Below are 17,884 nucleotides of genomic sequence, written 5' to 3' on the forward strand. Positions count from 1 at the left end.
CTCCCTTCTCACCCCACTTTCTGTCGGTGGTGCTTGTTAAGGTTGAGGTACCCATTGCGGGTACGGAGGCTGGAGCCCACATGCTGATTCCTTCCCCATCCCCATTAGGGCTCTGGGCGAAGTGGGATTTTACCGGTCTCCAGGCACTGAGACCGTGCTCCATCCGCAGCCCCTGGAGAAGCCGCTGGATATGGAGCTGAGTATCGTCAGGGACATGGCCCTGCTCCGTCAAGGTACTCTGTGTCCCCGTGCATACGCGCGCACACCGCAGCATTGCTGGGTGTGTTAGTGCGCCGGGACAACAGCGCTGCTGCGCTTGTGCCATTTCCTCACTTCAGCTTAGCTGAGTGGGTAGACTCAGGGAGAACGGTCGCGCCGGCCGCTGGGACTGCGACGCGGCTGGGACTTGTGGTGCGCCGGGGACTTCCGCGCTGACCGTGCGTATATCACGGCCGCGCTTATTACTACAGTCCCCGGCTTTTGCGGCCTAGTTCGTTCGTTCCCGCCTCCGCACCTGCCAGTCAGGAGGAGGGCGGGACGCTGTACAGAGCATCAGCGCTGAGGGCTGGAGTCTTTTTTACATACTCCAGCCCTCACACCAGGCACAGTAGGACGCAGTTTCCCGCACTTTGTTTGTGGCACGCCCACGGTCCGCCCCTCTTCACAGAACGCCGGCAGCCATTCCTGCCTGCACGCTGAGCTGCAGAGGGGAGACGGGGAGACCCAGACACGGGATTCTACGGCCTCATACCCGCTGTTCAGCGGGCGGTAAGCAGCCTCAAGGGCTCACCCCCACTTGTGCCGTTTGTATACTGAGTATTTTGTGTTTGCAAATACTTTGTACTGTACGGTCGCTGGTGATTCTCGGCTATACCCCCTCCTAGATTACAAGGAGGCAACAGCATGTCGTCCGCAAAACGCAAGGGTGCCAAGGCACAGACATTATATGCTGCCTGTACCGCATGTGGGGCTGCTCTACCGGCAGGTTCCACTGACCCCCATTGTGTGCAGTGCTCGGCCCCTGTGCAACTTGCACAGCCGGGGCCTCTGCTGGACGTGACCCAGGGTGTACCACCTGTGAATGCTGTCCAGGTGACAGGAACGGAGTTTGCAGCTTTTGCTGACAGATTGTCTATGACCATGTCAAAGATTCTTGAAACATTGCAGTCTAGACCAGTAACTCAGACCATGGACACTGTGGCATCATTGCTCCCTGGTCCCCCTCAGCTGGAACACTTCCAAGCTCCGGGGGTGTCACATGCACCCCAGGGTGACGATTCTGACTCGGACGACAGTCCCAGATAACCTAAGCGGGCTCGTTATGAGGGGCCCTCAACTTCGTCTCACTGGTCAGGATCCCAGCGGGACGAATCTATGGGTGATGAGGCGGATGTAACTGATCAAGATTCTGATCCTGGGACCGCTCTCAATCTGGATACACCGGATGGTGACGCCATAGTGAATGATCTTATAGCGTCCATCAATAGGATGTTAGATATTTCTCCGCCAGCTCCTCCTGCGGAGGAGGCAGCTTCACAGCAGGAGAAATTCCATTTCAGATATCCCAAGCGCAAATTAAGCACTTTTCTGGACCACTCTGACTTTAGAGATGCAATCCAGAAACACCACGCTTATCCTGAGAAGCGTTTTTCTAAACGGCTTAAAGATACACGCTATCCTTTTCCCCCTGACGTGGTCAAGGGTTGGACCCAGTGTCCCAAGGTGGACCCTCCAATCTCCAGGCTTGCAGCTAGATCTTTAGTTGCAGTAGAAGATGGAGCGGCACTTAAAGATGCCACTGACAGGCAGATGGAGCTCTGGCTGAAATCCATCTATGAAGCTATTGGAGCGTCGTTGGCGCCAGCTTTCGCAGCCGTATGGGCACTCCAAGCTATTTCAGCTGGGCTTATACAAGTCGACTCGGTCACACGTACATCTGCCCCGCAGGTGGCACCATTGACCTCTCAAATGTCTGCATTCGCGTCTTACGCGATTAATGCTGTCCTGGACTCTACGAGCCATACGGCGGTGGCGTCAGCCAACTCCGTGGTTTTGTGCAGAGCCCTGTGGTTGAGAGAATGGAAAGCAGATTCTGCTTCCAAGAAGTGCTTAACCAGTTTGCCTGTTTCTCGTGACCGATTGTTTGGGGAGCGTTTGGATGAAATCATTAAACACTCCAAGGGTAAGGACTCATCCTTACCTCAACACAGACAAAACAAGCCCCGTCTGGTTTTCGGTCCTTTCGAGGCTCAGGCAGGTCCCAATTCTCCTCGTCCAAAAGGACTCAAAAGGATCAGAGAGGCTCAGATTCTTGGCGGACTCAGTCACGCCCAAAAAAGACAGCAGGAAGAACCGTTACCAAGACGGCTTCCTCATGACTTTCAGCCTCCTCTCTCCGCATCCTCGGTCGGTGGCAGGCTCTCCCGCTTTGGCGGCATTTGGCTGTCACAGGTCAAAGACCGTTGGGTGAGGGACATTCTGTCTCACGGGTACAGGATAGAGTTCAGCTCTCGTCCTCCAACTCGTTTCTTCAGAACTTCCCCACCGCCCGACCGAGCCGATGCTCTGCTGCAGGCGGTGGCCGCTCTAAAGGCGGAAGGAGTGGTGACTTCCGTTCCTCTTCAGGAACAAGGTCACGGTTTTTACTCCAATCTGTTTGTGGTGCCAAAGAAGGACGGGTCCTTTCGGCCCGTCCTGGATCTAAAGTTGCTCAACAAACACGTAAAAACCAGGAGGTTCCGGATGGAATCTCTGCACTCCGTCATAGCCTCAATGTCTCAAGGAGATTTCTTAGCATCAATAGACGTCAAAGATGCTTATCTTCACGTGCCGATTGCGCCAGAGCATCAGCGTTTTCTACGCTTCGTTATAGAAAGCGAACACCTGCAGTTCGTAGCGTTACCTTTCGGGCTGGCAACAGCCCCTCGGGTCTTCACCAAGGTCATGGCAGCAGTAGTAGCTGTCCTGCACTCGCAGGGTCACTCCGTGATCCCGTATTTGGACGATCTACTTATAAAGGCACCCTCTCAAGAGGCATGCCAACACAGTCTGAACGTGGCACTGAAGACTCTCCAGAGTTTCGGGTGGATTATCAACTTTTCAAAGTCAAATCTAACCCCGACCCAATCACTAACATATCTTGGCATGGAGTTTCATACTCTCTCAGCGATAGTGAAGCTTCCACTGGACAAGCAGTGCTCTCTGCAGACAGGGGTGCAATCTCTCCTGCAGAACCAGTCCCACTCCTTGAGGCGCCTCATGCATTTCCTAGGGAAGATGGTGGCAGCAATGGAAGCAGTCCCTTTCGCGCAGTTTCATCTGCGCCCTCTACAATGGGACATTCTCCGCCAATGGGACGGGAAGTAGACGTCCCTCGACAGGGATGTCTCCCTCTCTCAGGCAACCAAGGACTCTCTCCGATGGTGGCTTCTTCCCACCTCATTGTCAAAAGGAAAGTCGTTCCTACCCCCATCCTGGGCGGTGGTCACGACAGATGCGAGCCTATCAGGGTGGGGATCAGTGTTTCTTCACCACAGGGCTCAGGGTACGTGGACTCAGAGAGAGTCCACCCTTCAGATCAATGTTCTGGAAATCAGAGCAGTCTATCTTGCTCTGCGAGCCTTCCAACAGTGGCTGGAGGGCAAGCAGATCCGGATTCAGTCGGACAATTCCACAGCGGTGGCGTACATCAACCACCAAGGGGGAACACGCAGTCGACAAGCCTTTCAAGAAGTCCGGCGGATTCTGACGTGGGTGGAAAACACAGCATCCACCATATCCGCAGTTCACATCCCAGGCGTGGAAAACTGGGAAGCAGACTTTCTCAGTCGCCAGGGCATGGACGCAGGGGAATGGTCCCTTCACCCGGACGTGTTTCAGGAGATCTGTCGCCGCTGGGGGATGCCGGACGTCGACCTGATGGCGTCACGGCACAACAACAAGGTCCCGGTTTTCATGGCACGGTCTCACGATCACCGAGCTCTGGCGGCAGACGCCTTAGTTCAGGATTGGTCGCAGTTCCGACTACCTTATGTGTTCCCACCTCTGGCATTGTTGCCCAGAGTGCTCCGCAAAATCAGGTCCGACTGCCGTTGCGCCATTCTCGTCGCTCCAGACTGGCCAAGGAGGTCGTGGTACCCGGATCTGTGGCATCTCACGGTAGGACAACCGTGGGGGCTACCAGGCCGTCCAGACTTGCTGTCTCAAGGGCCGTTTTTCCATCTGAATTCTGCGGCCCTGAACCTGACTGTGTGGCCATTGAGTCCTGGATCCTAGGGACCTCAGGTTTATCTCATGATGTTGTTGCCACCATGAGACAGGCTAGGAAACCATCCTCCGCCAAGATCTACCACAGAACGTGGAAGATATTCTTATCTTGGTGCTCTGCTCAGGGAGTTTCTCCCTGGCCATTTGCATTGCCTATTTTTCTTTCCTTCCTGCAGTCTGGGTTGGAAAAAGGTTTGTCGCTTAGCTCCCTTAAAGGACAAGTCTCTGCGCTATCCGTATTCTTTCAGAAGCGCCTGGCGCGACTTCCTAAGGTACGCACGTTCCTGCAAGGGGTTTGTCATATCGTTCCCCCTTACAAGCGGCCATTGGAACCCTGGGATCTGAACAAGGTTCTAATTGCTCTCCAGAAGCCACCTTTCGAGCCTATGAAGGAGATTTCCTTTTCTCGGCTTTCACAGAAAGTGGCTTTTCTGGTGGCGGTCACGTCTCTTCGGAGAGTGTCAGAGCTGGCGGCGTTATCTTGCAAATCTCCCTTCCTGGTGTTTCACCAAGACAAGGTAGTACTGCGTCCAATTCCAGAGTTTCTTCCCAAGGTGGTATCTTCCTTTCATCTCAATCAGGATATCACTTTACCATCCTTGTGTCCGCATCCAGTTCACCAATTTGAAAAGGGTTTGCATCTGTTGGACCTGGTGAGAGCACTCAGGATCTACATTTCCCGCACGGCGCCTCTGCGCCGTTCGGATGCACTCTTTATCCTGGTCGCTGGTCAGCATAAAGGGTCGCAAGCTTCCAAATCCACCCTTGCGCGGTGGATCAAGGAACCAATTCTTCACGCCTACCGTTCTGCTGGGCTTCCGACTCCTTCTGGACTGAAGGCCCATTCTACCAGAGCCGTGGGTGCGTCCTGGGCATTACGGCATCAGGCTACGGCTCAGCAGGTGTGCCAGGCGGCTACCTGGTCGAGTCTGCACACTTTTACCAAGCATTATCAGGTGCATACCTACGCTTCGGCGGATGCCAGCCTAGGTAGACAAGTCCTGCAGGCGGCGGTGGCCCACCTGTAAGAAAGGGCTGCCTGACAGTCCGATCGCGAGGTATTCTTTTACCCACCCAGGGACTGCTTTTGGACGTCCCAATTGTCTGGGTCTCCCAATTAGGAGCGAAAAAGAAGGGAATTTTGTTTACTTACCGTAAATTCCTTTTCTTCTAGCTCCAATTGGGAGACCCAGCACCCGCCCTGTTTTTTCTTAGGGTATTTGTTTTTCGGGTGCACATGTTGTTCATGTTGATAAGTTACGTTCTCCGATATTGTTTATCGGATTGAATTTGTTTTTGAAACAGTTATTGGCTTTCCTCCTTCTTGCTTTTGCACTAAAACTGAGGGACCCGTGCTCCCACGGGGGGGTGTATAGCCAGAAGGGGAGGGGCCTTACACTTTTAAGTGTAGTACTTTGTGCGGCCTCCGGAGGCAGTAGCTATACACCCAATTGTCTGGGTCTCCCAATTGGAGCTAGAAGAAAAGGAATTTACGGTAAGTAAACAAAATTCCTTTCTTCTCGGAAGACACACGCTTTTCATATTCTGTAAGGCTGCTTTCACACATCCGGTTTTTGCTGTGCGGCACAATACGGCGCTTGGCAGAAAAAAACGCAACAGTTTTTTTTTTTTTTGCCGCCGGTTGCGTTTTTTCCCGCATAGACTTGCATTAGCGCCGGATTGTGCCGCATGGCCTTGCATTGCGTCCGGTTTTTGCCGGATGCGGCATATTTAGCCCATGCGGCGGCCGGATGGAACGTTGCCTAGCATGTTTTTTTTGTGCGGCGAAAAAACCGCATCGCGCCGAATGCAGCGCGATTTACAAAGCAAGCCTATGGACGCTGGATGCGGCGTCCTGCGGCAAAAACCGCATCCTGCCACCGGTTGCGTTTTTTTTGCACTGCGCATACTCAGTATCAAGCCACATCCGTCAAAAAAACGGACGAGCCGCATGGAAAAACTTATGCAACTGATCCGGTATTTTCGCCGCATCCGTTGCATAGGTTTTTGAGCCGCACTGCAGAAACCGGATGTGTGAAAGCAGCCCAAGTCACTTCTTGTATTTCAGACTACTCACATAAGGAAAAGTTATTGTTCAAATTGTGAGACAAATGTGACCACAAAATCCGATGTTACAAATGACAGAATTTACACTGGAAACTACTCTCCTGTAGATCAATTGTCAAAGCTTTTCTGCATGTTTTGGCTTAAATTATTCCAAAAGGATGTAATAAATATTCATTTGTACTGTGCAAGTTTTCTTCTTTTAACTCCTAATGTTTTCTTTACAGAGTTTCATACTAAGCCAAAAATCACAAAACTTCATTAGGAGGCCTTCACGCTTCCAGCCCTTATTTCACAGAGGTCTTTTTAAAAATGTAAAGAACCAATCTGATTGGTTGTTACATGCAACTTTCACTTTCTTTGTCGCTCCATTGGGAGACCCAGACAATTGGGTGTATAGCTTCTGCCTCCGGAGGCCACACAAAGCATTACACTTAAAAGTGTAAACCCCTCCCCTCTGCCTATACACCCCCCCGTGCATCACGGGCTCCTCAGTTTTATTGCTTTGTGGAAGGAGGCACACATCCACGCAAGCTCCACATTTTAGTCAGCAGCAGCTGCTGACTGTCGGATGGAAGAAAAGTGGGCCCATAACAGGGCCCCCGGCATGCTCCCTTCTCACCCCACTCTGGTCGGCGGTGCTGTTAAGGTTGAGGTACCCATTGCGGGTACATAGGCAGGAGCCACATGCTGTTTTCCTTCCCCATCCCTTAGGGGCTCTGGGTGAAGTGGGATCCTAATCGGTCACCAGGCACTGGGACCGTGCTCCCTCCGCAGCCCCTGAGGGAATCTGCTGGACAGGAGACCGGGTATCATCAGGGACAAGGCCCTGCTACTCTGAGGTACTCTGTGTCCCCTTGGGGACGGCGCATAGAGCGCCTGTGTGATGGACACTGCAGCAGCTGCTGGGTGTGTTTGTGCGCCGGGACTACCGCGCTGACCGCGCTTGTTTGCCGGCCGCGCTTATAACTTTAGTCCCCGCTTTTGCGGCCTAGTACCGCATATTCCCGCCCCCGGGCCTGCCAGTCAGGGGTAAGGGCGGGATGCTGCACTGGACGTCAGCGCTGAGGGCTGGAGCATACTTTGTATCCTCCTCCCCCCTCACTGAGCACCGTGGGGCACCAGATTCCCGCACTTTTACAGGCACGCCCACGGCTCCCTCCTCCTCTCTGAACGCCGGCAGCCATTGCTATCAGCACTTCAGACGCTGGAGAACTTCAGAGGGGAGACAACTCCGAGCTCCACAGCTCTGGGAGGCCCAGGCAGGGAATCTGGTGGTCACACAACCGCTGAGAGCGGTCGGTAAGCCGCACCTGTTACTAGGTGCTGGCCCCCCTGGGTGCCGAATTGTATATTTATATGCTTATAGTGTATACATTTACTCTGTACGGCCGCACTATTAGCTTTTGGCTATATACCCTCACTGATTGCTCTAAGAGGAGACAACAGCATGTCGTCCGCAAAAAGCAAGGGTGCCAAAGCACAGGCTTACTTTGCAACCTGTACCTCATGTGCGGCAATGCTACCTGCAGCTTCCACCTACCCTCATTGTGTGCAATGCTCGGCCCCTGTGACACTCACTCAGCCGGAGTCTCAGCCACTGGTGGGACCCCCGGCCCAGGTGGAACCACCGGCCCCCACTGTCCAGGTGACAGGGACAGAGTTTGCAGTATTCGCTGACAAACTTTCTGATTCTATGGATAGATGGTCTGCTAAGATACTAGAAGCTTTGCAGTCCAGACCTGTAACACAGGCCCTGGGCACTGTTGATTCATTGCCCCCAGGCCCCCTCGGTCGGAGCAGCAAAGTGCTCCTGGGTCGACTCATAGGTCCCACGGGGAGGACTCCGACACGGACCGCAGTCCCAGACCGACTAAGCGGGCTCGCTGGGAGCTTCCCTCGACTTCATCTCACTGTTCAGGGTCTCAGCATGAGGACTCTCTGGAGGATGAAGCGGATGGGGCAGATCAGGGCTCTGATCCTGACGCCGCGCTCAACCTTGATATGCCTGAAGGGGACGCCATAGTAAACGACCTTATAGCGTCCATCAATCAGGTGTTAGAACTTTCTCCTCCACCCCTTCCGAGTGAGGAGTCAGCTTCTCAGCAGGAGAAATTTCATTTTAGGTTTCCCAAACGTACACGGAGTGCGTTTCTTGATCACTCCGACTTCAAAGATGCAGTCCAGAAACACCGAGCTTTTCCGGATAAGCGCTTTTCTAAGCGCCTTAATGACACACGTTATCCCTTCCCCCCTGACGTAGTCAAGGGTTGGGCTCAGTGTCCCAAGGTGGATCCTCCAGTCTCTAGACTGGCGGCCAGATCCATAGTTGCAGTGGCAGATGGTGCATCACTCAAGGATGCCACTGACAGGCAGAGCTCCTGATGAAATCCATCTATGAGGCTATCGGCGCGTCCTTTGCTCCGGCATTTGCAGCCGTATGGGCACTCCAAGCTATCTCAGCTTGTCAGTCGGAGATTAATGCAGTCACACGGGCCGCTACTCCGCAGGTTGTGTCATTAACCTCTCAGGCGTCGGCGTTGGCGTCCTACGCCATGAATGCTGTACTGGACTCTGCGAGCCGTACAGCGGTAGCATCCGCCAATTCAGTGGCAGTCCGCAGGGCCATGTGGCTACGTGAATGGAAGGCAGACTCTGCTTCCAAAAAGTTTTTAACCGGTTTGCCGTTTTCTGGCGACCGCCTGTTTGGCGAGCAATTGGATGAAATCATTAAACAATCCAAGGGTAAGGACTCGTCCTTACCCCAGTCCAAACCTAACAGACCTCAACAACGGAAGGTACAATCGAGGTTTCGGTCCTTTCGGCCCTCAGGCAGGTCTCAATTCTCCTCGTCCAACAGGCCTCAAAAGGGTCAGAGGAACTCTGATTCATGGCGGTCTAAGGCACATCCTAAAAAGACCGCCGGAGGAACCGCTCCCAAAGCGGCCTCCTCATGACTTGCGGACTCCCCAAACCGCATCCTCGGTCGGTGGCAGGCTCTCCCGCTTTTGCGACGCCTGGTACCCGCATGTCCAAGACCGATGGGTGAGAGACATTCTGTCTCACGGTTACAGGATAGAGTTCAATTCTCGTCCTCCGATTCGTTTCTTCAGAACATCTCCGCCCCCCGAGCGAGCCGATGCTCTTCTTCAGGCGGTGAACACTCTGAAGGCAGAAGGAGTGGTTATCCCTGTCCCCCTTCAGCAATGGGGTCACGGTTTTTACTCCAACTTGTTTGTGGTACCAAAAAAGGACGGATCTTTCCGTCCCGTTCTGGACCTCAAACTGCTCAACAGACACGTGAAAACCAGGCGGTTCCGGATGGAATCTCTCCGCTCCGTCATCGCCTCGATGTCCCAAGGAGACTTCCTAGCCTCAATCGACATCAGGGATGCTTATCTCCACGTGCCGATTGCACCAGAGCATCAGCGCTTCCTGCGTTTCGCCATCGGGGACGAACACCTTCAGTTCGTGGCACTGCCTTTCGGCCTGGCAACAGCCCCACGGGTCTTCACCAAGGTCATGGCAACAGTGGTAGCAGTCCTACACTCTCAGGGACACTCAGTGATCCCTTACTTGAACGATCTCCTTGTCAAGGCCCCCTCTCGGGTGGCATGCCAACACAGCCTGAACATTGCTCTGGAGACTCTCCAGAGGTTCGGGTGGATCATCAATTTCCCAAAGTCAAAACTGTCACCGACACAATCGCTGACATACCTCGGGATGGAGTTTCATACTCTCCCAGCGATAGTGAAACTTCCGCTGGACAAACAGCGATCACTACAGACAGGGGTGCAATCTCTCCTCCGAGCACAGTCGCACCCCTTGAGACGCCTCATGCACTTCCTAGGGAAGATGGTGGCAGCAATGGAGGCAGTTCCATTTGCGCAGTTTCATCTGCGTCCACTCCAATGGGACATTCTCCGCAAATGGGACAGGAAATCGACGTCCCTCGACAGGAACGTCTCCCTTTCTCGGGCAGCCAAGGCCTCCCTTCAGTGGTGGCTTCTTCCCACTTCCTTGTCGAAGGGGAAATCGTTTCTGCCCCCATCCTGGGCTGTGGTCACGACGGACGCGAGTCTGTCAGGGTGGGGAGCGGTCTTCCTCCACCACAGGGCTCAGGGAACCTGGACTCCGACAGAGTCCTCCCTTCAGATCAATGTTCTGGAGATAAGGGCAGTGTATCTAGCCCTAAAGGCGTTCCATCCGTGGCTGGAAGGCAGGCAGATCCGAATTCAGTCGGACAACGCCACGGCGGTGGCATACATCAACCACCAAGGCGGCACACGCAGTCGCCAAGCCTTCCAGGAAGTTCGGCGGATTCTGCTGTGGGTGGAAGCCACAGCATCCACCATCTCCGCAGTTCACATCCCGGGCGTAGACAACTGGGAAGCAGACTTTCTCAGTCGCCAGGGCATGGACGCAGGGGAATGGTCTCTTCACCCGGACGTGTTTCAAGAGATTTGTTGCCGCTGGGGGAAGCCGGATGTCGACCTAATGGCGTCCCGGCACAACAACAAGGTCTCGGCATTCATGGCACGGTCTCAAGATCACAGAGCGCTGGCGGCAGACTCATTAGTTCAGGATTGGTCGCAGTTTCGACTGCCTTATGTATTTCCTCCTCTGGCACTGCTGCCCAGAGTGTTACGCAAGATCAGGTCCGACTGCCGCCGCGCCATCCTCATCGCCCCAGACTGGCCGAGGAGGTCGTGGTACCCGGATCTGTGGCATCTCACGGTGGGTCAACCGTGGGCACTACCAGACTGACCAGACTTGCTGTCTCAAGGGCCATTTTTCCACCTGAATTCTGCGACCCTCAACCTGACTGTGTGGCCATTGAGTCCTGGATCCTAGCGTCTTCAGGGTTATCTCAAGAGGTCATTGCCACTATGAGACAGGCCAGGAAACCAACGTCAGCCAAGATCTACCACAGGACGTGGAGGATCTTCTTATCCTGGTGCTCTGATCAGGGTTTTATTCCCTGGCCATTCGCCTTGCCCACTTTTCTGTCCTTCCTTCAATCCGGAATGGAAAAGGGGTTGTCTCTCGGCTCTCTTAAGGGACAAGTCTCGGCGCTCTCTGTATTTTTTCAAAAGCGTCTAGCAAGGCTTCCGCAGGTACGCACGTTCCTGCAGGGGGTTTTCCACATTGTCCCCCCTTACAAGCGCCCGCTAGAACCCTGGGATCTGAACAGGGTGCTAACGGCTCTTCAGAAACCACCTTTCGAGCCAATGAGAGATATTTCTCTTTCTCGCAGAAGGTGGTCTTCCTAGTGGCAGTCACATCACTTCGCAGAGTGTCTGAGCTAGCTGCACTGTCATGCAAAGCCCCCTTCCTGGTGTTTCACCAGGACAAGGTGGTTCTGCGTCCGGTTCCGGAATTTCTCCCTAAGGTGGTATCCCCTTTTCATCTCAATCAGGATATCTCCTTACCTTCTTTTTGTCCTCATCCAGTTCACCAATGTGAAAAGGATTTGCACTTGTTAGATCTTGTGAGAGCACTCCGGCTCTACATTTCTCGTACGGCGCCCCTGCGCCGCTCGGATGCGCTCTTTGTCCTTGTCGCTGGCCAGCGTAAAGGGTCGCAGGCTTCCAAGTCAACCTTGGCTCGGTGGATCAAGGAACCAATTCTTGAAGCCTACCGTTCTTCTGGGCTTCCGGTTCCTTCAGGACTGAAAGCCCATTCTACCAGAGCCGTGGGTGCGTCCTGGGCATTGCGGCACCAGGCTACGGCTCAGCAGGTGTGTCAGGCGGCTACCTGGTCGAGTCTGCACACTTTCACGAGACACTATCAGGTGCATACCTACGCTTCGGCAGATGCCAGCTTAGGTAGGCGAGTCCTTCAGGCGGCGGTTGCCCACCTGTAGGAAGGGGCCGTCTTTCGGCTCTTTTACCGGGGTATTCTTTTACCCACCCAGGGACTGCTTTTGGACGTCCCAATTGTCTGGGTCTCCCAATGGAGCGACAAAGAAGAAGGGAATTTTGTTTACTTACCGTAAATTCCTTTTCTTCTAGCTCCTATTGGGAGACCCAGCACCCGCCCCTGTTCCCTTCGGGCTGTTGTTCTTTTGTGTACACATGTTGTTCATGTTGAATTGTTCTTTGGTTCATGGTTTAAGTTCTCCGAACATCCTTCGGATTGAATTTACCTTAGACCAATTTAGAAGTTTCCTCCTTCCTGCTTTTGCACCAAAACTGAGGAGCCCGTGATGCACGGGGGGGTGTATAGGCAGAGGGGAGGGGTTTACACTTTTAAGTGTAATGCTTTGTGTGGCCTCCGGAGGCAGAAGCTATACACCCAATTGTCTGGGTCTCCCAATAGGAGCTAGAAGAAAAGGAATTTACGGTAAGTAAACAAAATTCCCTTCTTTCCTTTGTTTTTGAGTTTGAATTCCCACACTCCCCATTGTCATAATACAGTGTAATGATCTCCTCTCTTTATGACTGAATATACGTATATTCATTAAAACATCATTAGACGCTTGTGATCTTATGATCTTACACTTTTAGTAGACTAGCTGATATAGTCAACTTGTTTTTAACTGAGATAATGAATATTATCTTTGTGGTTAGCAAAAGTATTGAAATCGTAGACCTCAGAAAAAAAAGTGGAAACTTGTGGTTTAGGATATTCTTCTAAGCGTACATGCACAAGTTACTGTATCAGAACATAATTCTAAAACCCTCCTGTTTTCTGGCTATATAAACCTAACCAAATTGTATTGACATTTTCGAATTTTATTCCTTGCCAGCAAAGAAATGAAATAGACATATTTCTGGATCGCAGATGTCTACCATTCTTTAATTGGTAAGAGTAATGGAATTCTACTGACACCAATTGTCTTGTAATAAAAGGGACCTATTATCTAGAGCAGGGTTCTCCAGCTCGGATGGGTGTATGGGCTGCACATAGAAAAAATGTAATTTGGGGGGCAACATTTTTGCAGGGCAATGTGACATTTTTAGTGATACCATTTTTTTTTTCTCTCTATACACTGTTGGCTCACTTTTTTTTTTTTTTTTATTAAAAAAAATAAATTTAAATAAAAAATGGTATTCATTGTATGGGTTATGGTACAGTTTTATAGCTTGGTTCTTTACAGGTGGGCGACAACAAACGTGCACTTTTTTTTTTGTTTATTTTAGTTGATATATATAGTATTTTTTTAGGTAAAAAAAAGTGCTTTTTTTTACATTTTATGCCCTTCTTATAAGTAATATTGTCTTACATTTGCATCATAGTAATATTGGAGATTTTTCATAGATAGAAAAAGCTCACCAACCAGCGCTGAATAATAGGATTATTTGATATTTTAATATTTTATTAATCGGTAGTATGAAAAAAATAATGAATAATAACACTACTACATAGGACAAAACACAAAAAACAAAAAAACACAGAGAGATACAGACAAGGGGGAGTATAATAATAATACTGTACTATCGTGGGGCCCCGGCCGGTGGCACCACGAATATTAATAAGTGTTGGTAAAACTAAAAGTCCGACCAAGAGAAACAACTTCCTCAGGAATAACCAAAAAATGAGTAGGTGATTGTTATAAAAGTTTTTTTACCCAAGGGGGGTACCACGTTCGTGCTAGCCCATATGTGAGGGCAAGGGTTCCTTCTGGCGAATATTAGTGCACAGATGAGTCCTTCAAAATCGATTAAATTGCGCTGACATCCACGCTGCAAGTTTTCACGGTCCCTGAAATACGATTGAATATGCCGCGCTTCTACCAAAGGCTCTGACAGGCAGAGGGATCAGTGCACCAGGGACTCGTTACAAGTCCCGGTGTATATTACCTGACACCCGCGCTGGCATGGGAACTCCGTGAAGTATGGTCCTTGCGTGGAGCGATTCTCACAGCTGGAGAGGAGGGAATAATGCCGGGTTGGGATTTGCGAAAATCCTTAGATCCAAGCAGGATATTAGTTGAGAGTTACTAAAACAAGATTGCACCGTCCCAAGGCGTAGATTCCTCCGTGCACCTTGCTTAAACGTTCAGTTGCCAGTAAATCGACAGAGTCCGTAATCGATAGACACAAGCAGACAACTACGTCCACTTCACAATATTAAACTGAGCTAGATCCGACGCGCGTTTCGGGGGCGTCACTAGTCCCCCTTCCTCAAGGATAGCTCAGTCATTCCATTAAAGCCTCTTTTAGAATCCGGGGGACGGTGCAGAGTAAAAATCAAGTAAACCCAAAGTAATAATCTTCCGGGAACCACTAGGGAGACAGGCTATCGTTCCATACAGGGTCCACTTCCAAAATATCCCCAGGCTGGGGATATTTTGGAAGTGGACCCTGTATGGAACGATAGCCTGTCTCCCTAGTGGTTCCCGGAAGATTATTACTTTGGGTTTACTTGATTTTTACTCTGCACCGTCCCCCGGATTCTAAAAGAGGCTTTAATGGAATGACTGAGCTATCCTTGAGGAAGGGGGACTAGTGACGCCCCCGAAACGCGCGTCGGATCTAGCTCAGTTTAATATTGTGAAGTGGACGTAGTTGTCTGCTTGTGTCTATCGATTACGGACTCTGTCGATTTACTGGCAACTGAACGTTTAAGCAAGGTGCACGGAGGAATCTACGCCTTGGGACGGTGCAATCTTGTTTTAGTAACTCTCAACTAATATCCTGCTTGGATCTAAGGATTTTCGCAAATCCCAACCCGGCATTATTCCCTCCTCTCCAGCTGTGAGAATCGCTCCACGCAAGGACCATACTTCACGGAGTTCCCATGCCAGCGCGGGTGTCAGGTAATATACACCGGGACTTGTAACGAGTCCCTGGTGCACTGATCCCTCTGCCTGTCAGAGCCTTTGGTAGAAGCGCGGCATATTCAATCGTATTTCAGGGACCGTGAAAACTTGCAGCGTGGATGTCAGCGCAATTTAATCGATTTTGAAGGACTCATCTGTGCACTAATATTCGCCAGAAGGAAACCTTGCCCTCACATATGGGCTAGCACGAACGTGGTACCCCCCCTTGGGTAAAAAAACTTTTATAACAATCACCTACTCATTTTTTGGTTATTCCTGAGGAAGTTGTTTCTCTTGGTCGGACTTTTAGTTTTACCAACACTTATTAATATTCGTGGTGCCACCGGCCGGGGCCCCACGATAGTACAGTATTATTATTATACTCCCCCTTGTCTGTATATCTGTTTTTTTGTTTTTTGTGTTTTGTCCTATGTAGTAGTGTTATTATTCATTATTTTTTTCATACTACCGATTAATAAAATATTAAAATATCAAATAATCCTATTATTCAGCGCTGGTTGGTGAGCTTTTTCTATCTATGAAAAATCTCCAATTTATTATTTGTTTGTATCCAGGCAATTTTGGGGTGTTTTTTGCCTACAAACCAGCTGCAGAATTTTAAGTGAATTGTTGGATCTAGCGCTTACTTCTGTCCTTGGACAATCTATTAACCTCATAGTAATATTGGCCAACATCTTGTAGTAATGTTTTCATCTTGTAGTAAATTGCTCATGCTTGTTCCCATCCTTTAGTAATGTGCCCATCCTCGTTCCCTTTCTTAATCCCCATCTTGTAGCAATGTCCCATTCCTGTAGTAATTTCCCCTAATATGCCATTTTTCACATACTTATAAAAAAAAAAAATATTCTCACCTGTCCTCTGTACCCTCTGCATCCTTTTCTGTTTATTGCAGCCCGCAGGCACGTGGACCACCTGACAATCACGTACACTGCAGGTGCCGCCACCGTCAGTTCTTTATTTCAGTTGAATAAATTGCCGGCGCCACCCAAAAAAGCTCTTTGGCTGGCGGCTGCCATTGGTATAGTTGTCCAATCAGAGGGTAGCAGCTGACATCATACACGGTCAACTGCTGGTCTCTGATTGACCAACTGCTACCATTGTTATAGTTGTGCAGAGGTTCTCTGCACGGCGCTGGCAATTTATTCAACTGAAATAATGCACTGACGGCGGAGGCCCTGCGCTGGTCGTGATAGTCAGGGGGTTCACGTGCCAGCGGACTACAAAAAGCAGCCTGAGTGTTTAAGTCCCCTGATCTAGAGAGGTATTATTTCACCAGTTTATCAAGCACCGCCACCTGTATTTTAAACCTTTTGAACATATACATAAAAATAATATTGGAGCAGAGCTAAAAAAAAAAAAACAGTTGAGAGAAGGGAAATTAATTTGTGGTGCTGACTGTGGCTCGGAACCATCTCTTCTAGTTGAATGTGACTCTCATGGTAAGAAACTTTGGGAACCAGTGCTATAGAGCATATATTTCACAGGCTTAAGACAGAACTTTTGCCCAAAAGACCCACAAACAAGCAACAACTGAAATCAGCTGCAGTAAAGGCCTCAAAGCCTCACTAAGGAGGAAACAGTGTTTGGTGATGGCCATGGCTCCCAGACTTCAGGCAAAGTCTTAACAATGAAAGTTTTATGGTAAAGTAAATTTGCCTTTTTGCAATTCCTAAATGTTGCACATTATATTTTTGTTCAACCCCTGTAATTGAATTTACATTTCAATTGCATCTCTTGTTTCATTTTAATTAAAAAATAGTGGCATGCAGAGGCCAAATGATGGAGATTCAGTCACTGTCCAAAGCTTCCTGGACCTAACTGTAGGTAGGCTTCAGGCTGTTTCCACCTGCGTTTCGAGCAGCAGCGTTTTCATGCCAAAACGCATGCGTTTTGATCTTCCATAATAGTCTATGGAAAATGGATGATTTTCCGTCCGCTCTTTGCGTTTTAAGACGCTGCGTTTAATTTGCATAAACTGTGGCAAAAAACATGCGTTCAAAGAAGCAGCATGTCAATTGTTTTTGCCATTTCTGCAGCGTTTTGATAACATAGAAGTCAATGAGAAATGTGAAAACACAAGCAAAATCAAAATTCCAGCATTTTACATGCTTTTTAGGTGCAGAAAACATGCTTTTTGGACATCAAAATAAAGATTTGATATGTCCCTTTACACACACACATAGTCCGACAAATTAATAAAAAATATAAATTTATTGCTATTTTACCGCTAAATAGTTAAAAACCGCTATAATTATATGAAATATAACTATTTTATATTTGCATAAATTATGTTTTAGGCCCTTTTTTTTTCTTTTTTCATTGTTTGATTGTTTAAACTTTATTTAGCAGTGTCTTTATGTTCAAAACGCTATTGAAAAGTATGTAAAAAGCACTAAAAACGCACCTAAAACGCGGTAAATACGCATGCGTTTTTAGCGCTATTTTGTGGTCAAAAGCAACTTTGGCCAAAATCTATTACTGCCAGAGGATGCGTTTGGAACTGCAAGTAGGACGACGCAAAGTGCACACATAGCCTAAGGCTCAAACCTTATTATTTTATTTTTAAACTTACTTATTTTTCATTCTTGACTTCTAGTACCTATATGTGTTATACATGTGTACTGTGAATGCTGATGCGGGTGCTATATTGTTTAATAACAGCCTAAAGTCTGGGATCAGAAGAACAGAATATGTCTGTCATTAAACCCCATGAATCGTTTGGACAATTCTGACCGTGGCATTATTTATGGAGGTAGAAGGCACCAT

Source organism: Anomaloglossus baeobatrachus, chromosome 5 (genome assembly GCF_048569485.1).
Source record: "Anomaloglossus baeobatrachus isolate aAnoBae1 chromosome 5, aAnoBae1.hap1, whole genome shotgun sequence".
Taxonomy (NCBI): Eukaryota; Metazoa; Chordata; class Amphibia; order Anura; family Aromobatidae; genus Anomaloglossus; species Anomaloglossus baeobatrachus.